General features: G+C 35.6%; 1 long non-coding RNA gene across 1 annotated transcript in view; it reads left to right on the plus strand.

Moving 5' to 3' along the window:
- LOC111087080 overlaps nt 1-2,277 on the plus strand; it is a 32,999-nt gene extending 30,722 nt beyond the window's left edge. The window contains exon 3 of the long non-coding RNA XR_002611804.1: nt 675-2,277. This is a non-coding gene — a long non-coding RNA (uncharacterized LOC111087080). The remainder of the gene's footprint in view (nt 1-674) is intronic.
- The last annotated feature ends 17,429 nt before the right edge of the window (nt 2,278-19,706 follow it).

The following is a 19,706-nucleotide window of genomic DNA, read 5'->3' on the forward strand; positions in this document are numbered from 1 at the left end:
GATATTGATAAAGACTACAGTAAAAACAATATATTTCCTGCTTTTTAAAGTCATTTTTAGTCTAATTTAATGAGCATACCTATATATTTATCAAAGCATATAATACTTTTTTAAAAGTAGTTGTATTTACTAATTCAGTATATATATATATATATATATATTGTTTCTATATTTACTAATATTTTCTATCAGTAGAAGTTATTATTTTGGCATTTGTTTATTACATATGCATGAATGTGCAGGGAAATCAAAGGAATTGGTAAAGCTTACAAACCTAGTGACCGGGTTTGGATACATGCTTTTCCAACAGATGGTGTAAATACAGTTGTTGCCTTAAGCTTTGATCCTTTTTTTACCAATTTTATTTAATTTGTAGCTTTACGTGTGGTTATCAGTATATTGTAACATACTGTTATTTTGTATTTATTTTATTGATAGATAACTTTTTTTTCCTTGTTAACTCAAAAGCAATTTGAAGTTATGGAGTAATTCTTTTAATGTTTAAGTGTTTTGCTCAGCTTTTTTATAGTTTGAAATATTACTTGTCCATATTTTGTGAAAGAAGAATGTTAATCTTGTAGGGTATTGCATGGTTAAATTACAACTTTACTGTTAAGTATTTATACAGTTTATTTCAAGCAAGCTACTTAACTTGTTTTTTTAAAACTTATTAGGTAAACTTACATGTGACATATGCCAAGCAGTGTTTGCTCATACATCAGGATTAAGCCGACATCGACGCTTCAAACACAGTTCAAGAAAGAGCTTGCATTGTCCGAGTTGTGGTCAGGTTTACCAGCGTACAGGAAGCCTTATTAACCACCGCAGAGTGGCTCATGGCCATGATATACCTGAATCTATACTTAGTCTGGCATATGGTCAAGAACTAGATGGAGAATAACTCAAGTTACATTATTTAACTTCTAGGGTGTGTTATAAATTCATACTACAGCAATTAAGCTTCTGATTGAAAACTGAAAATTGATGCTTCAAACTATGAAACTTGAGCTTCTCAAGTTAGATGGTAATTACTACAAAGTACTTTATCTTGTGATGTAGAAGTTGACAGCAGCTAATTCATAGTATGGTTCCTTAAACTAATCAAGAACTGAGGGATTGACTAATGAATACTATAACCCTTTAATTACTGATATAGAACAGGAAAATGATTAAAGCAAATTATGGCACTTTAACCTGTGGTGTAGAATAAAATGGTGATTAAACCAAGCTCAAACTATGAAATTTATTTTTTGATTTAGAACTTTAAACTCGTACTGAACTATGGCAGTTTCAGTTCTGTTCTACTAACCAAATTATACTACCTGTATGATGGATAATTTTAACCATCTGAATGGATAATAGTCAAAATTAAAATAATATTAAAAACCTTAACCCAAAAAAAACTATTTTTGACAGTACAAAAACATTAATCATAGTATGAAATGAAGAATGTTTTTTTACCAGTGCAAAATCAGTAATAGGGAAAAAAAAAAACTCAGAATTTTTTTGTCAGCACAAAGTTATTAAGCATAATAGGAAAGATCTTCGACTGGACAGAAATGTAATTGTAGTAAGAAACTAAAAATGAATTTTATACAGTTTAAAAACTACCCATAATGAGAAGTTAATATTGAATGAAAAAATAAGTATCCTTCTGGGGTATTTGAATTTAATATTGTTTTACCTTTAATTGCGTTTTGGACCAGTCCATTATGAATTTTAATTGCACAAAGGAATTTTATTTTAAAATTTGCATACTCTTTGGCCACATATCTATATAATTATGTAGTTCTTTGTAAATTTGTTTAAGATTAAATTTAGAGAGAGACATTAAAGAACATTTACATGTAATTTTAAATAAATTTATTTAAAAAAAAATAGAAAGATGGATTGTTTTAGCTATAATAGGAAGACACTTTCATTAAGGTGTTGTCATTCCATATTGAATTATGTTCCCTGTTAAACTTGTAATTAACATTCTTTGGTAATGTACAAATGTATTGAAAGGATGTGCATAGCACATGAATGTGTTAACAGACTAAGAAAATCTTGAAGTTGTGTTTTGCTCTATTGGTCACATGATGTTACAAATCTTAGTGTTATATGCAAAATATGTAAAGTATCTAATTTATGTATAGGTCTTAAAATCACCACTTATTTTAGCACTTTTGCTAGTTATGAAAGTAGATGTATTTATACACCTTCCTTGCATATGTGCCAAAATTATTTACTTTGTGTATTTTTTATAGATTTGAGAACAATAAATATGCACAGTGACAGATGATTGTTTTGTGTTATGTAGTATATTACTAAAAAAATTCAGTCCCCACTGATTTAATCTTTGAATATCATTTAGGGTTTATGGAATCAGTAATTGCTGTAGACAGATGTTTAAGATTCAAGATGATACAAGGAAATGATTTCTTAGATCTTCAAAATGAATTATTGGATTGGATTCAACACTGATGGTTTGACTCAGTGTAGCCTCTGTACTCATACTCTAGACCAGTGGTGTGCAAACCTTTTTATGGCATTCTACCCTTCTAAACATTCATTTTATTGTCCCCACCCTCTCCTAAGCTGGTTTTATGAAATGCTAAACCAGATAAACTTGAACAAAATTTAACTAAGCTGTACACTATCACAAATCTCAAATAAATTATTAACAATTTTGGAACACGTCCATTCTAGACAATGCCAAGGAAAATAATGAAATTAATTCTAGCACACGTGCTTTGGGGTAGCTACTTCACAAGGATGTTGTGTTGCCTTCTTATCAATGGAGGGCTATTGTCTCATGATGATGACATCATGTACAAGTGCAGTTTACGTTAAACATGTGTTTTTTAGGTGGGAGGTAGCTCAAGGCTAGCAGTGTGAAATTCTCATAGGCAGATGCATGAAGAAATCAAGCTGTTCTGTGTGAAGAGGTAAAGAATTGTCTTGGAAATGGCATGTAAAGTATATACACAAATAGGTTATAAGAGGTGAAAAACAAACACTTGATGATTTCCCACCATTATGGATTCTCAAGTGAAGGTAACTTTCACTTTGTCCATCTTGTGATAGTGACAATGCTACTTACGTGGAGCCTGTAGCTACGGGGGTTCGTTGTTTGTGAAGGACATAACAGCCATTGTTCAACATGATGTAGGTTCCTTTATGCTTGCTGAGTCTCCTCGTCCATTCCATTTGACCAACGTTCTTTCTCACTAATTTGATCCTGATCAGAATGATTATTTTGACTGATATTTTCCCCCACCAGTGTTTGCTCTAGGCATAGATTTATTTGTGGAGGAAAATCCTTACCCTTCTAACCTCTTCCTTGGCATGATTTTACAAGTATGTTCTTTCTCTCTTAATTCCTCCTGTGCTTTACTACATAAAACCCATACTCCAGATTACACTGTCTTCCCTCCTTCACCTGACATTTGGGTTCATGCAACCTCGTGTCTCAAACAACTGCTCTCCTGTACTAACATGAATTGTCCTTCTTGTCTACTTGACTCTTTTGTCCTAGTCTACAGCAGTTCTTCATTTCTATTCCTTGATTTCCAGTCTTTAGAATCTCTTTTATCTGCTTGGGGCTGGGCCCATTAATTTCTACTTTCCTTTCTAGTGCCCAATTTTCATGCATTTCTTATGACCCTTCTGCATTACCACTTGTCACTTCACCTTATTTTGGAGGTATTTCTTTCTTTCCTTTTCACAGAATTAGTCTGTACTTCTTCTGCTCAATCCCTCCTTAGTTGGTTCCCCTGTTGCTTATTGGGATGTGATGCTCCCCTAGCTAATGTATATCTCCCTCAAGCTTATTTCTGTGATCTTCGTCAGGTTCCATTTCTTTGCCTAGAAGTCCTCAAGAGTGTTCCTGACTCACTAGACCTGAGACAAGATGGCCCGGCATCAGTCTTCATTGTCTACCTTGGTTTCTTGACTTTTTAATCTTGCCCTTTTCTTGCTGTTCCTAGGCCTGTTGTATCCTACCCCTTCCCATTCCAGCATCCTGACTTTCTTCCCAATGTCAAGGTCGTCACTTGTCTGATCAGTGGATACCCTGTCAGGTCTGGCCATGTGGAGTTCCATCTGTCTCTCTTCACCAGCCTTTGGTCTCCATTTTTGACCAACAGAGTTCTTCAGGCTCTCACCCATGGCCTATATCTTCACTTCTCAACCTCTCCTTCCCCTTTTCCAGTTTATTTTTCTCCTCCTTCTAATCCCATTTATCTTCAGCATCTTGAGGATGCAGTTTCAAATCTCTTGGTCAATAATGCCATTAAGAGAGTACCCCTACTCCAGGTTAATACTCTGGTCTCTTTGTGGTCAGGTTATCAACTTTTCATTTCTCAACCAGTTTCTTGTGTGAAAGGGTAGGACACCATGTAGGCTATTTGTTTTGAGTTTGACTTAATAACTGAACTTTTAGCCCAAAACATGAGTTCTTATACCAAGTCTATTGGTATCCTTATTATTCTCCAAATAGTGTACACAACTAACTCACAAAGTAGATCTGTCACTCAATTGGATAATTTTTGCAGACTTATCATAATTCTCGGAACTAAAAGCAAAACTATTTCAATAATTGTCATAGTCAAAGATGGTAATTCAGCAGCTTGTTTGCATGTACCTCTCCTTGTCTTCTTTACATCAAAGTTCCACCCAGAGCCTTTGACTTTCTCACTAATTCCTTTTCTGGAATTCATGTCCAGTCTCTAATGAAGCTAATGTAAACATATTCATAGCTTTCTCTCTGCTATGATAGCATTGGTTTATGGATAATATAAACATCTATTTCTCAATACCGATTACAATGTATCTTTGGTTTATACTTCAAATACTTTAACTTTCTTGGTCAAGCATCAGTATATAACCTCTCTTATGCATTCACAAAGTGTGCACAATATTTCTTCTCATTGCATATGTGTGTGTGCCACACATGGAGTTTTTTGTGAGATGTATATTTTGCTCAATTCTTGAAGCATTTGGAACATCATGAAATGTTACAAATACTTCATTCCTCTCTCCTTAAGGAAATTTTTATCTTTGAGAAAAATGTCACCATCTAACCTCTTTGTTCCTACTTCTCTCATATATCGAGTAATGCTTACAATAACCTGTCTACATATTTTCATTGCAATTATATGATATCTTAACCACAACTTAGAGTGGTTTCTCCACCCTCAGGTTTGTCATTTGGTTTGGTCTAGGTTGGGCATGCCTCTCATTGATGCCTTTGCCACTCCTCTCAATACCATCTTCTGGTCCTCAGTTCCTCATCCTTCAGCCCAGGTAGTCAGTGCTTTCAACCACGACTGGTATTACCTTTTTCTGTATGTCTACCATCCTCCTCACTTTCTCCCTCACATCCCCACTTTGATATATAACACTACTTGTCGGGTCGTGTTGGTGGCACCTATTTCACTGGCACAACCTTTGTTTCTACTGCTCTGCCAATTGGTATTTGGGACCCCTCTTTGTCTGCCCCATTTCCACTCTCATTCCAACCATACATTTCTCTTCTGCCTAAAAGTGTCTTTTCTTGATCTTCAAGTGTGGGATTTGTCTCCTCTTTTGCCTGCAGGGTTGGCCTCTCTTTTCTTATCCATTTCTGTCATCCTTCAACTGCCCATTTATCAATGGAATTGGTGGATTTTTTACCTTAGTCTATCTGCTACTCTTTCCTCTGGTGGCCTACCTTTTGGCCTTTTCACATAGTTGTTTGACCATGGATTGTCAGCTTCCCCCTTGGGTAGCTTTATCAACCACATTTTGCTTTTCCTGTTGCCACCAGTTTTTTCTTCCCTTTTCCTCTCCACTTTGTTCAGATCCTTCCTTCTTCAACAACTCCCTTGTCCTATTCCCATGTCTGATGGGACATTAATGTAGTTTTACACGCTTTTATGTATGCCCTGTTCAAGTCATTGACTTCATTTTCCTTATACCACCTTTCTCTGAAGACATACTTTCTTCTTCTTGCCTGTGATTGTCATCATTTGGACGGAGATGCCATCGATGCTTCCCACAATCTCTCTCACCATACTTCTATACCTGAACTGGGCCTTTCTTCATAGAACTTCCTGTCTCTCTCCTTTTGATTTCTCATCTCTATGCTCATTCGAACCCAGGCCAATAGTTGTGTCCAGTTCTGGCTGTTTGGTGTTACTTAGCACATGTCTCTCCTTTTAGGAGTTCCTGACACTTTGCTTCTACCTTGGGACCCCTCTTCATAGAGGGACCTCTTGCCTTTTGCCCTTAGAGTGTGGATCTGCCAAGTCTTCTGGTTACTGTATTCTTCCTCGGATATTGATGTTCACAAACCTTTTCATATTTTGTCACTTGTCTCACTCTGTTGTATCTCACTTCAACCAACTATTAGGCAATATCTTTCATGTAAGCAACTACACACTCATTAATTTTCCTTTACCTTCATCATCTAGCTGTTTTGTGTCATGCAGGATTTCAATTCCCTCTGGTCACTGTTCTTCAAAATGCACACTGCCTTTCAGAAAGGCAAGTACATTTTCTTCATAACCCTATTCCCTTTTACAGTATCCCACCAGAACAGGTTCATCACCCTGTCCCAGTCTGTCCAGTTGAGTTGAGATGATACACACACCATAGGGTCTGAATGTACCCTAAGTACACTATACTTCTTGACTGCTTGGCTGGTCATGTTATAATTCTGCCCATCCCTGCGACACTTAGGGCCCTTTTGCCTTTCTTTCCTGGCGAAGAGTATTCCCTGGCTGAGACAAGATGCAGTCTCCCTATGGAGCCTTTGTCATGGGGTGTCACATTTGGTGATTTCTGAAGGGAGCTCATTTAGGTTTAATATTTGCACCAGTTCCTCCAACATTTCAATGTGGGATTGTAGCTGTTCTTTGCATAAAGTGAGGTATCATCTTGGAAGTTAACATTTTCCTTACCTTTTAATGTATTTCTGATAGATACCTTCCCATTTCTGGTGCACTTTTATTTTTCATGCCTTATCTAAGAATAAGTTAATTCTAGTGCAAGTGCTTATGGAAAGCTACTGTGCAAGGAGGTTGTATCATCCTTCTATTGGTGTAGGGCTAATATCACAAGATGATTACATCATGCATTAGCACACATCATGTGTTTTTAGCTGTTCTGGGTGTGGAGGTATCTATTGTAAGTGCATTCTTAGGTAAAGAAAATGTTAACTTTCTCATGTTAATTGTTGTTACTAGATTAGTTAGTAATTGTGATATTTATATGGTAGTTTTTAAAACTTTTTATTTTTAAATTTGTACTTTCAGTTATATGTTCTTGTAGTCATAGCTGCAGGCTCCCCTATAGACTATATCGTGATGGCATATTTTCTTCCTGCATAACAGTAGATTTTTCTTTATTGACAATCTAAGTGATCATTTACCTCCCTTTTTTTGCATGACTGTGCATGCATAAACAACTACCTCTTTGGTTTTAATTGTAACTTACTATTTTCCCAAAAAACAAGCTATTCAAATATCATAATACCAAGAAACGAATGGCTTTCTATAAAAACTTCTACTGTTTATCTTCCAGTGAAAGACATCTCATCTTTCCATGAGTGCTTAACTGCTATGTATGGGTGCACAAACAGAATAGGTGGAAGAAAGCTAACAAAAACTGAATGTATTTTTCTTATTTTAATTCTCAAACTTTATAAAAACAAAGTTCAAAAATAGAAATTAAAATGACACTATTCAGATCGAAAGTCTTGTTGACACCCATGTGACCAGCTAAAGGTAAATCATGAGTTAGGCTCAAAATGTCTGTAACAAGGAGGTAATTTCTGGAATTAGGTAGTCTAAAATATTCCTGGCCAAAAAAGTTCAAATGTCAGTTAAATCATTGTGAAATATTTTAAATATGTTATTACATACCAGATGATCAATTGTCTCATGTTCTTGCAACAAAACTGCCATGGCACCAAGATCACTAGCATCAACAACTAGTTTGAAAGGTTTATTGAATTCTGGAGTCATCAAAACTGGAGTGCTCACCAGTATGGATTTGATTCTTTGATCTGTCAGACAAAGGCCAATACCCTTTTAATAAATCAAATTGATGAGAAACTTTGCACTAACAATCCTATTAATACAATAATCTATTCTAGGATTAAGGAACAAATCAGTCTCAGTTAAAATTTACTTTTCTAAAATCTGTACAGTTATAAAACTACCATCACATTTGGGAACTAACAAACACGGTGAACTCCTATCACTTAGGCTAGGTTCTAGGTGAACTCCAATCACTCTGGCTAGGTTCTATGAGATCATTATCTAATGTGTATTTGACTTCCTTTCTCATTTGTTTTAACTTAATAAGATTAGGTGGCATTTTTACTGTCCTAAAATGAGAAAAGATGTTGCTCAAGGCTGTAAGACCTGTCATACATGCCAGAAGATTGGAAAACCTAATCAGTCGATTCCAAAAGCACCACCCCCAGTGGCACAATGGTATGTCAGTGGACAACGCTAGAAACCCGGGTTTCAATACCCGTGGTGGGCAGAGCACAGATAGCCCATTGTGTATCTTTGTACTTAACTTCAAACAAACCAAAAGCACCATTACAACCCACTCCTAGTTTTGAGGAACCTTTTAGTCATGTGATTATTGATTGTGTTGGTCCCTGAAGCAGTACCACTTAGAACTATCACATGCTTGGAATATCCCCAAGGCACTTTTAAAGTTTTTCATGCTTGTTGGTCTGCCAAAATATATTCAGTCAGATCTGGGACCTAATTTCATGTCAAATGTCTTCCAACAACTCATTCATGAAGTAGGGATTGAACAGATAAGTCTAGTGCTTACCACCCCCAGTTCCAGGGAGCTTTGGAGAGATTCCATCAAACACTGAAATCCATGATGAGGGCTTATTGTTTAGAGAATAAAACGGATTGTGATGAGGATGTTCTCTTGCTACTGTTTGTTGTTCGTGAGGTGGACCAGGAATCCCTTTGGTTCAGCCCCTTCAAACTGGTGTTTGGTCCCCTCAAGCTCTTAAAAAAAAAATGGCTGGCTGGGGAGGAAACAAACATACACTTGCTAGAGTATGTGTCAGATTTCAAACCATAATTACATAAGACAATAGAATTAGCTACGCACAACCTAAAAGTCTCACAAGAAGACATGAAAATCTGGTATGGTTCAAAGGCTCAAAAGAGATCATTTAAAGATGGTGACAAGGTGTTAGTTTTATTACCCATTATTGGTTCACCATTACAAGCAAAGTATTATGGTCCATATATAATCGAACGACAAATTAATGATCTTGACTATGTTGTACAAATGCCAGATCACCAAAAGGATAAACAGTTGTGTCACATTATCATGCTAAAAAGAGTACCATGAGGGAGACACTAATGGCAAAATGCAGGAGGTCGATTCGCCATCCCCTGTCACGAGCTTACCTGATAGTCATATGCCTGAAAAAGGAGACATTGAATGTAACGTTAACTGAAAAATTCTGAGATTCTGGCCAATCTAGATGATAAACTTTGTCACTCGTGTCCTGAAAAACAAAGTCAATTAAAATAACTTATTCCTGAATTTGATCATTTGTTCCCTGATGTTCCAGGTAGAACTGATATTACACAACATGATGCAAATGTGGGTAATGCAAAACCTATTAAACAACATTCATACAGGCTTAATCCAATCAAGTTAGAACAAATGAGAAAAGTCTAATACATGTTAGATAGTGATCTTATAGAAATATGACTTTCCACACATACAAGTTCATCAACACTTTGAAGTGAAAAAGATAACCTAAAGGGCTATTACAAAATTTATTTATAACTTTTTAAACTTGAAAGCCAGACCAAATGTTCTGTAACTGTCCTATCTGTTTCTTCACCCCAAACCTTGTGAAAATGGAGCAAACATGTTAAACAAAAATAACTTAATAAACTGGTAATAGGCTTACTTTAAATTTCAACTACAGAATTTATAATAATGAAACATATTGGTCCATCGAAGCATTTTAAGAAAAATTACAACTTCTGTGCTATTTGTTAGGTGTGATTTTAATATAGGTTAGATTAAAAGTCTGAAATTGGTCAGTGGCCAAAAATTGATGATCAAAATGACAATCAGGTTAAGTGAAATACCTGATGCAAACTGCAATTTTATGAGAGATTTTAGTTGTATATCAATCTGAAACTATTAATGAAAACTGTTTCAACTATTGTATTTAAGATGAAATCTAGCATGCTCAATAATATGTCAAATAGGCAAGCTATGTGGCACATAATGCAAAAATTCACACTCAGTTTCTCTTATATTTTTTATGCCTCTTGTAAATGCAAGAGAATGAAAAACTTTTGCTTGAGACAACACCTTGGGCATTTTTCCTTGCAAAAAAATATATACAATATATATCATAGAATATATCCATGGCCCAAATATTTTAATAAGACAAATTAAGATCTACCAGAGAAAAGGGAAAAAAGAATATATGACCAAAAGAATGAATACTCGAGTGGTGTGCTATGACATGGAAAATTGTCACTATCAACTTTGGTTATGAAACTGATATAAACAATTTTCAGTACAAGCTGCATTGCTGAACAGCAGGTCTTTGGTACTATGCTGGTGCTAGTCTGTAATTATGTACATACAATTAATCAACTTCTATCTGTAATGCTCTTTGGTATGTTAATAGAAGCAGAAGTGTCACAGACTAGCCATGTAGCTGGTGTTGGTGCAGCTGTATCGTGTCAAAGTCAAATGCATGGTTTTACCAAGAATTTAAGGTTGCTAGTTGAGGCCTGTGCTACTAATCTAAACTGAGAGGAGTAGAAGAGAGTAAATATTGGATCAGACAACAGTCACATCATCACACAGACACTGGTGACACATCAGAAAAAGTAACCATTAAAAGTCTTCCTTGGAACATCAGGAATGTTACCAGGGCTAATATTAAACAGATGTTGAAAGAGGAAATAACAATCTTTGGAAATTCCTTGTCTCCATCAGTAGTCATTATAAGGGAGGGAATTCCTAGATTCTACATGGACTTTAGTTGGGTGAGTCAGGTGAAGTATACCAGTCTTTCCTTTGCCTTGAAGAGATGAATGTGTGGATGCAATGACAGGTGGCAATTACTTCAACACATTAAATCTAGGTAATGGAGAATTGAAGTGAATGATGAAAATAGACCTAAGATGCTTTCAGTACTTAGAAAAAAGACCATATATTTCACATTGTGCCATTTCAGAAATACAGTGGAAGATGTCTCATCCACATGGATCACATTTTAGTTTCTCTGGCTACATGTTTCAGACCACTGTGGAGAACCTGAGAATGGTGTTTCAATATACAAGCAATGCAGATTTGAAAGTGAAACTAGAATCATGCATAAATGTACATAGAAATGGAGTTACTGGATCATGCAAAGATTGCCACAGGTAAATGTTAGTCCCAGTATGGGACCAAACAAAAAATCTGTAGCTTTTCTTTCATATTGTATTATTATTGACAGTTAGTAGCCAATTTACGTAAGAGAGCAACACCACTCCCTGCAGTGCTGAGACTGATGTGCATTTTGTGTGAATGAATGAATGTGAGAAAACATTCCAGTCTCCAAAGCACTATTGTTGGCTTATCCTCATCAAGATTGCCAACTTATCATTGGGGCATCAGTGATGATGGAATTAGAGTTATTTTGTCTTAGGGACAAGATTATACGAAACATGTAAACTTACCTGTGAGCTGTATATTAAAAGCTCTTGAATGCCAACATTATACAACAAAGATGAAACTATTTGTATGCTAGAAAGTTTGTTATTTGAGTGTGCCATAAAACACTGAAATGGATTATAAACTTCAAACATCCAAAAGGTATGTTGCATTTGTGTAACGACACTTAAATGTTGTGCAACACCATCTGATTAGTAATAGAAAGAAGTCTAGCCAGTCTGTGATGTTATATAAGTTCATTGGATGTCTAGATCTTAAAAATGTGTAGCAGTCAAACCTCTTGCAGCATCAGTGGGAATAGGACATTTAAGAGATAATTATTCTTGTAGGTGGACATAAGAAATGGCTAGCCAGAAACTTCAAGAAGATAAACTGCATGGGTGCTATTTACCATGCAGCAAGATGAAGTATGAGCATCACATATGGTAAATATGGTACTGGTGTACATAACATATAACACTTGTATAGTCATTTATGAGTACAGGATAATGTTTTGTTCCATTGTTATGAACCACCAAGACATATTTGCTGATTTGTGAAGCAGATAGTGGTCTTCACTGCTCTAAGGCCGGAGATATTTTGGATTTTGCATAATGCAAGGATTGGAGGGTTCAAAGATCATGAGCTTTCAAAAATGCTCTTTTTGTGCCTACATTCATGCAGAGATGTTGAAAGAGAATGTGAACATTGTACCAAATGCTCTAGATAGAGAAATAACTGACCACTTCAAGAAAAGAAAAAAAGAGCAGAAAGATGTTGCTTACCTCTGTCCCAAACTGTGAAATGTAGTTGGTATGTGCTGATCATTACTAACTTCTTCACTAAGTGGATAAAAGGTTGTTAGCACAGTTTACCAAGCAATAGTTGAAGACATGTGTATGTGAGATGACTTAATTCACTGATTGATAAGCCTGTCACAATAAGATACCTAGTTTACAAAGTTGTATATGCTCTGTCCCATAGAAGCTACACGGAATGGACATTCACAAGTGCTTGGGACAAACACAGTCTTGTCGTCCAGAGACTGAATGCATTCACTGTTCCTATTGTAAGATACAACACATTAACGACTTTTTCCTAGAAAAGGTTGGAGTGGTCTCTTTACCTCTGACATATGTCCTTACATGGCTAACCGAACTTTTGACCTATCAGAGGTTCTATTGACTTGGAGTCTTAAATTCAAACATTTCCTGTGAAACAGCTGTCATTCTTGATCACGTGTTACCTTGTGTTTAACTTTTTGAAATTGTCACTGACCTGAACTCGGTGCTCTTCAACCAGCGTGATTGTAGTATTTCAATATCAATTTGGTAATGACGGATTATATATAAATTGAAATTTCAATGCATGTTTGAAATGTTCCATATTATTGCAGTTGCCTTCATCTTCACAAAACTTTTTATTTATTGCTAAATATATTGTTGAGAAGTTTTATAATTCTGTTAATGTATTGTCCAGAGTAATAAATTTGTTTCCATAATTCACTGGAATGACAACTGTACATTTTGTCATCATATAATGTATTATTCTGAGCAATAGCTTGCTTTATTTTCATCATTATTCACCTTACTCTGTATTTTACAGCACCATTCCAGTTGATTAGGCTTATTATTTGGATTGCTTCTCAATTGCTACTAAAATTAAAGTAATTATATTTGTTTTTGGAGCTTGATATTATTTTGCATTGATAAGCTTTGTAATTTATATTAGATACATCATAAATGGTCGTCAATGGAAATACTTCAGGGAATGATTGAGGTTGTGGTATTCATACATAAACCTTTGAGGTAGTTCCTGCAGACAACAGGAGAATCTCTTAAGAAATATCCCACACAGTAAATCTTAATTTCGATTCTGACCACATTAAAGCAAGAAAGAAACTGAATGATGTGACAAATTGAAAAGTCAGTCTTTATTTACAAAACATTCAATGTCACATGTGAACTGAGCAGTGGACAGTACTTTTATGGCAACTGGATGTAATATGTGAATGGAGAGGCAAACCTCCAAATTTGTCTAGAAGAAATCAATCATAGAAGAAAGGTAGCTCAGTTCTTGTGTGACATATAAATATACCACACAATTTTACCTTGTATCAATGTAGTATTTTTTATTAGTTATTTTGGAGTATGTATAGCTTTAACATAAATAATGGATAAGAAAGTTGGTAAGCTGATGTCCTTCTAAATGTCTTTGTTCCTTTGCATTCTCTGAAGATACCTGTTCTGCTCCTGAGATGTATGGCTGTGATGCTGCACATTGTGCAGGCATATAGATGGTAGAGTCCAATGGTAGTTCACGTGGTATATCGAGGTTACAGCCTCCTCTGTGTTTGAGTGAGAATAACCAGTTATGTGGGTTTTGCTACTCACTCTGGGTAAACCTGACATTACCTGCAAAGACAAGAATATTGAGTTTAAACAGTTTAGTAGATGATTTTAGCCTAAAGATACCTAACACAGTTGAAACGACTGTCCCATGCTGCTTCTACTGCATTTGTGATTGTGAATAAATAAAGGTTGTTTACTTGTATTTTACATTATTAAGTAATGTAAATTAAGTACTAATTCATAATAAATATCTTGTTCAACTTTCTGCTATTAAGCAAACCTATCTTATTGCTCTAAGATTAGCTCAGGTTTTTCCTAGAAATACCATACTAGCATTGGCATCCTAAGGATGGACGTACTGCAGTTTTGCCTGTGCAACCAATGAACTGATGTTCCATGAGAGAGTTATATGAAGCCAGACCAGTCCTAAGAGCAGTGGACTGCATGCACAAGTGTATGTGGGAGAGTAAGTCAGAGTGTTCCCATGTACACAAGTGTTCAATGGTTTAATATGTTGGTGCTGGGTGATGATGTAATGGAGGCCTAAATGAAACAAACTGTTTCCTTTTCAGACAGCAAGCAGCATTAACTTGGGCAGTTATCATTCTGAGGAGGAATGAAGCCCTAGTATTGTTCTACAATTATGGGCAATTGGTTATCCAACTTCCCCCTGGAGTAGGCATCGATGTGGTGAGCTAAGTGGAAGTAACCAAAGCAAGTGGTAAAGCAAAAGTTGTGTCTGTCATGCAATGTTCAAAAGCAAGTACAGGGTTGCCAACAAATCTTAGATTGCTAGTTGAGGATTATACAAACAATCTAGATTAATGCAGTGGCAACAACTCAGTGAAATGTTGGCTGAACATGCCAGTGTACTTGTGGGAACAGATGGCCAATTAAGTCAAACATTAGTAACCAAACATCACACAGATACAGATGATGCATGTTCAATTATACAACTGCCTTGTATGCTTCTTTGGAACACTAACAATGTAGCCATTACTGAGAGATGGCCTTGAAAGAGTGCTTGATCAACCTTCATAATGATTGTGAGAAATAAAAAAAAAAAAGGAATCTAAATCTAGGTTCTGTATTGATTTTAGATAAGTAAATACATTGAAACCTTCCTCTTGCCACAAAAAGATAAATATCTGGATATATTGGAAGGTTTCTATTAGTTTAACACTTTAAAACTAGATATTAGCAAATCGAGTTGGATGACAGCTCATATACGTTTTCCCCCATGCCATTTGGCCTGCGTAATGCATCCACCACTTTAAAAGAGGCTAATGAAACTTACACTGAAGGGGCTGCAAAAAGGAGAAGTACCTGGTCTATGTTGACAACATTTTGTTTTGCAAGATGGTTGAGTATGTAGCCAAGAACTTGAAAATGGTATTCCAGGCTTAAACTGAAATGAGAGAAATGTATATTTATGCCCACAGAAGTACAATTTTTTGATAATATCATGGGTAGAGATGGTTACCTCCATGCGTTCTCCTAAAACAGCAGTAGTGTGGAATTGGCCTCAACTTGTGACAAAGCATGAAGTCTGCAGTTCCTCAATTATGCATCATATTATTGACAGTTTATAGCCAACTTCTCCAAGATTGCCACACTAATTTTGGCTCTCAGTAAAGTTGAGATTTTCTTCAGATGGAATGGGAAACATAAGCAATATTTCAGTCCACAAAGCATGGTTTAATAGAAGCCTCAGTACTGGTATATCCATGATAAGACTGGGTTTTTGTTAGATATTGACACCAGGAATAGTGGAATCAGAGCAGTTGTTGCAGTTTAAGAATGGAGTAGAATGTGTAGTCATGTATACTTGTAAAATGGCCATAGCCATGAAATGCATGTATGACAAGGAAATAATTGTTTGTAAATGTAGCCTGCATAAAACACTACTTGTGTGGTAGAAAGTTCACTATTTGGGTGGACCATACATGAATAAAATTTTAAAGTTCAGAAGGGATGTTTGTATGTTCAATAACATAATTGCAAGAGTATGGTCTAGTGATACAGCTGAAGTACAGAACTGGACTACGCATTAACTATGCTGCATGGTGAGACACTATGTTCATTGAATAATTTGACCCTGGAGCTGAAACCATTTATGCTAAAAGTGTTGACAAGTCATATAGTGGGAGATTCCAGTGGTAGATGGATGCCACAATTAACTCTTTGTAAGTTTTTGAGAAGAGCAACTGAAGAACCCAGATCTTGCATGGAAGATTCTTATTGTGCTGCAAGGTAAAGCCTAACCAGCTCAGAATTAGGAATGTACCAAGTCTATGAAACTTGTACAAGCAGTTACAAGTGCAGGAAGTTGTGCTAAACCATTGTTACTAACCATCAAGCTGTGGTTCTCAGCCTGCATTGTAGCTAGTGGTCCTCAGAGTTTGAGATTTTCCATTTTGCACAATAGAGATTGGGGAAAAATAAGCTGTTACCTACACTTCGTTGACACTTCTACTAGCCACATTCGAGTCAGAATTTTCTGTGCTGGTGTCAACACAGTACAGTGTGTGCAACCTAGAGAAAATGTTGGCTTAAACAAGGTAAACTCCAGCTGAGAATTATTTTTTTTCCCACAACAGAGAATATCCCTTAATATGACTGATCCATTCCAAACTAATTATGAGGTTACATGTATATTCTACTAAACATTGACTACTTTACAAAATGGGTCAAAATTTATCTATTGGTCGATGCATCAGTAAAGCCTGGTTCGAAACATTGGAACTGATTCACATGAATCATGGATCTAATTTCAACAGCCAGCTATTCTCAGAGTTATGTAGTGTTGAGTGTGATGAAGACACACACTTTTCCTTATCACCCCTAGTCTAATGTTTTAGCATAATGGATGACACTGACTATGAAGCATATGCTTACTAAGTTTGTTAACCCAAAGCAAACTGACTAGAATAAGCATTTACCATACATCCTGATGGCATATCATGCAATTGAAAAAGAAATTGACAGGTTTTTCTCTAGACATGACATTCAGACAGGAAATCCTGCTCTCTGTTGATGTGATGTATTGCCCTCCCTTAGAATGGATTTTCTACAGTATCAACAAGAATATGTGGAGTAGTTAAGTACTTTTGTTGACTTTAATGTCAACAAACAAAAAACCATTACACACTAAAACAAGTGCTATGATGAGACAGTGAAGGAACAAATGTACCAACTTGGAGACTGAGTGTGGTTTAGGTACATTGCCAGCATCATGGAAATTGCACAACTCTGGCTGGACAAGACTATCTCACACTCCAACGAGTCAGTTCTTGGCATACATTACAGCAATAAAGAAGTATATGTTGAATGGCTATTTCCATACATTAGTGATAAACATCTTGTTCACTGGCTTGACCATACATCAAAACCATAGCCAGAGGAAAATGAAAGTATTATCTTGTACCACTCTGACCCATCAAAGGACAAGAAAACTAAGTGTACTTATCTAGCTTTTCACAACAAGCTCTAGAGGTGAGAGACAGTTCCAACAGTCAGTTGAGCTGCCAATGATGGCCTTCCAACCAATATACATAGAATTACCACAATTACCCATAGCTAGTACAGTCATTTGGTTGCAAAATAAATGGCTGAAAGAAAGTGGTGATCCTAGCTTTCAAAGCTGTTGTGGTATTCTCTGGTTAAATGGATTTCCTCAAAGAACGTTAGGTAGGTCTGCTTTGTAATGGATTAGCAGGATAAATTATAAAGTAAATTTGAATTTAACTAATTAATTTAATGCAAAGAAATAAACAGACTGCAAATGATGTGTTATACAAAGTGAAACAATCTTTCTTTATGCCAAAGACAAAAAAAAAGTATACATACTTGTGTTAAAACACTGGACAGTTGTCTTCTGTTGCACTCACGAATTGATTAACTGGCTTTCTTACCTCAAGATGTATTCTTGTTAACCAAATCACTTAAAATCTTATGAAGTAATGTTTATATCTAATGTCTTACTTAATGGAAAATATTGATTTATCCATAGGCGCTAGTACTACCCATATGATTGATCGTTCTCAATTAACACAGCGGAGCCTGTAACCTCTAGATATAATTTGCCCTACCAGTGAAAAAAACTGCTATCATCTACATTCTTGTGCAATTTTCTAGACCATGTGTTATGCAATTCTTTCAGGTTGAATAATGGTGTTTTTACATTCCCATCCTTTGTGTTTTATCTCTTTTCCACATTAGTTACATTTGTCCTTAAATATGTAAATCCCCTACTTGTCCCAAATCTTTACCTTCTACTTTGATGCATATTCTGGGATCTTCCACAGATGAAATTATAAGTCTTTGTTTTGTTGACATTTTACTTCCTCCAAGATTCTATTTCTTATAACATGATCCCTTCTTTATTAGTAATTACCACTTTTATGGACCACTTTGCATACAAATGATATTGTCATTATTGAATGTAGAGTACATGTTGAATGGTGAATTTATAGCAAGTGTTTTAACACACAACCCTAATATTCTATGGTGAGCACACACATATATATATATATATTTACATTTATAAACTAAAAGGGCATCCCAATTCAAAGGTTAAAATGACATTCCATACATACGAGGTGTACCAATTGATAGCTCATATTCTGCGATCATATACACATGAAACAAATGATTTAAGAATATGAATTTCACCATTAATTCATAAAATTAATAGAGGCTATCATCATCATCTGTGCAAGAGAGAAATGAATGCTTGAGAACATCACTGACAGACATTGAAAATGATTCTATGTACTTCAAAACTCATTAGTCTTCTTTAATGTCAGAATTAATTTTGGCATTTTCTTGGAAAGTCTTGAGTATGTGTTTATGGCATCCCGTATAGCAAATTTTTTTGTTTGTTTTAGATCTTTGTGCAAAACTACACAAGTGCTAGCCATGTTTAATTTTGAACTGATGGACTAGATGAAAGTCAGCTAGTCAACAGCACCCACCATCAAATTTTGGGTTATTTTAAGTAAATAGTGAGATTTCACAATTACTCTCATTACAAACCCATGGCCTCAAAGTGAGAAGAGCACTTTTACAACACTGAAACATGACTTTGTACTCTTGGATTCCCATCAAAGTCACTACCTTGGCTTCTTAAAACAATTGCCCTTCTAAAATGTTGATTGGATAAAGATTATTATACATTTAAAAGAAGAGAATTAGGTTGTTTTGTCCAGATTCTCTGCCTCAGCTTGTAGATTTGGAAATCATAAATAGCAAGCGTACATCAAGAGAGGTTCTCAGATTATTTCACTGCAGGACATAGATCCCTGTTGCTGTATTATTTAAGCCTGGAGAACATAGTTATTTAAGGTAGTTACAATAAGTCATTCCCAGTGTACTTTACATTAAACAAAGGATTCTTTTCAGTATTACTTGTAAAAATAAATTTAGGTAATATGATAAAACAAATATGCAAATCAAAGAAATAATGATTAGAATACCATATCTTTTTGATCTTATTAAAGCTTATAAATAACAGCTGAACTTGTAATATTAACTCTGTGACTATGTCAGACCAACAAACTTTGCCACCAACTTTTGCCAGATAATTTGTAAGCTGTTACTTATGGCAATCACAACAAGGTATTGTGGTTAAAAAATACAATAATGATAATAACACTGTGACATGAA

This window comes from Limulus polyphemus, unplaced genomic scaffold, assembly GCF_000517525.1.
Source record: "Limulus polyphemus unplaced genomic scaffold, Limulus_polyphemus-2.1.2 Scaffold1715, whole genome shotgun sequence".
Taxonomy (NCBI): Eukaryota; Metazoa; Arthropoda; class Merostomata; order Xiphosura; family Limulidae; genus Limulus; species Limulus polyphemus.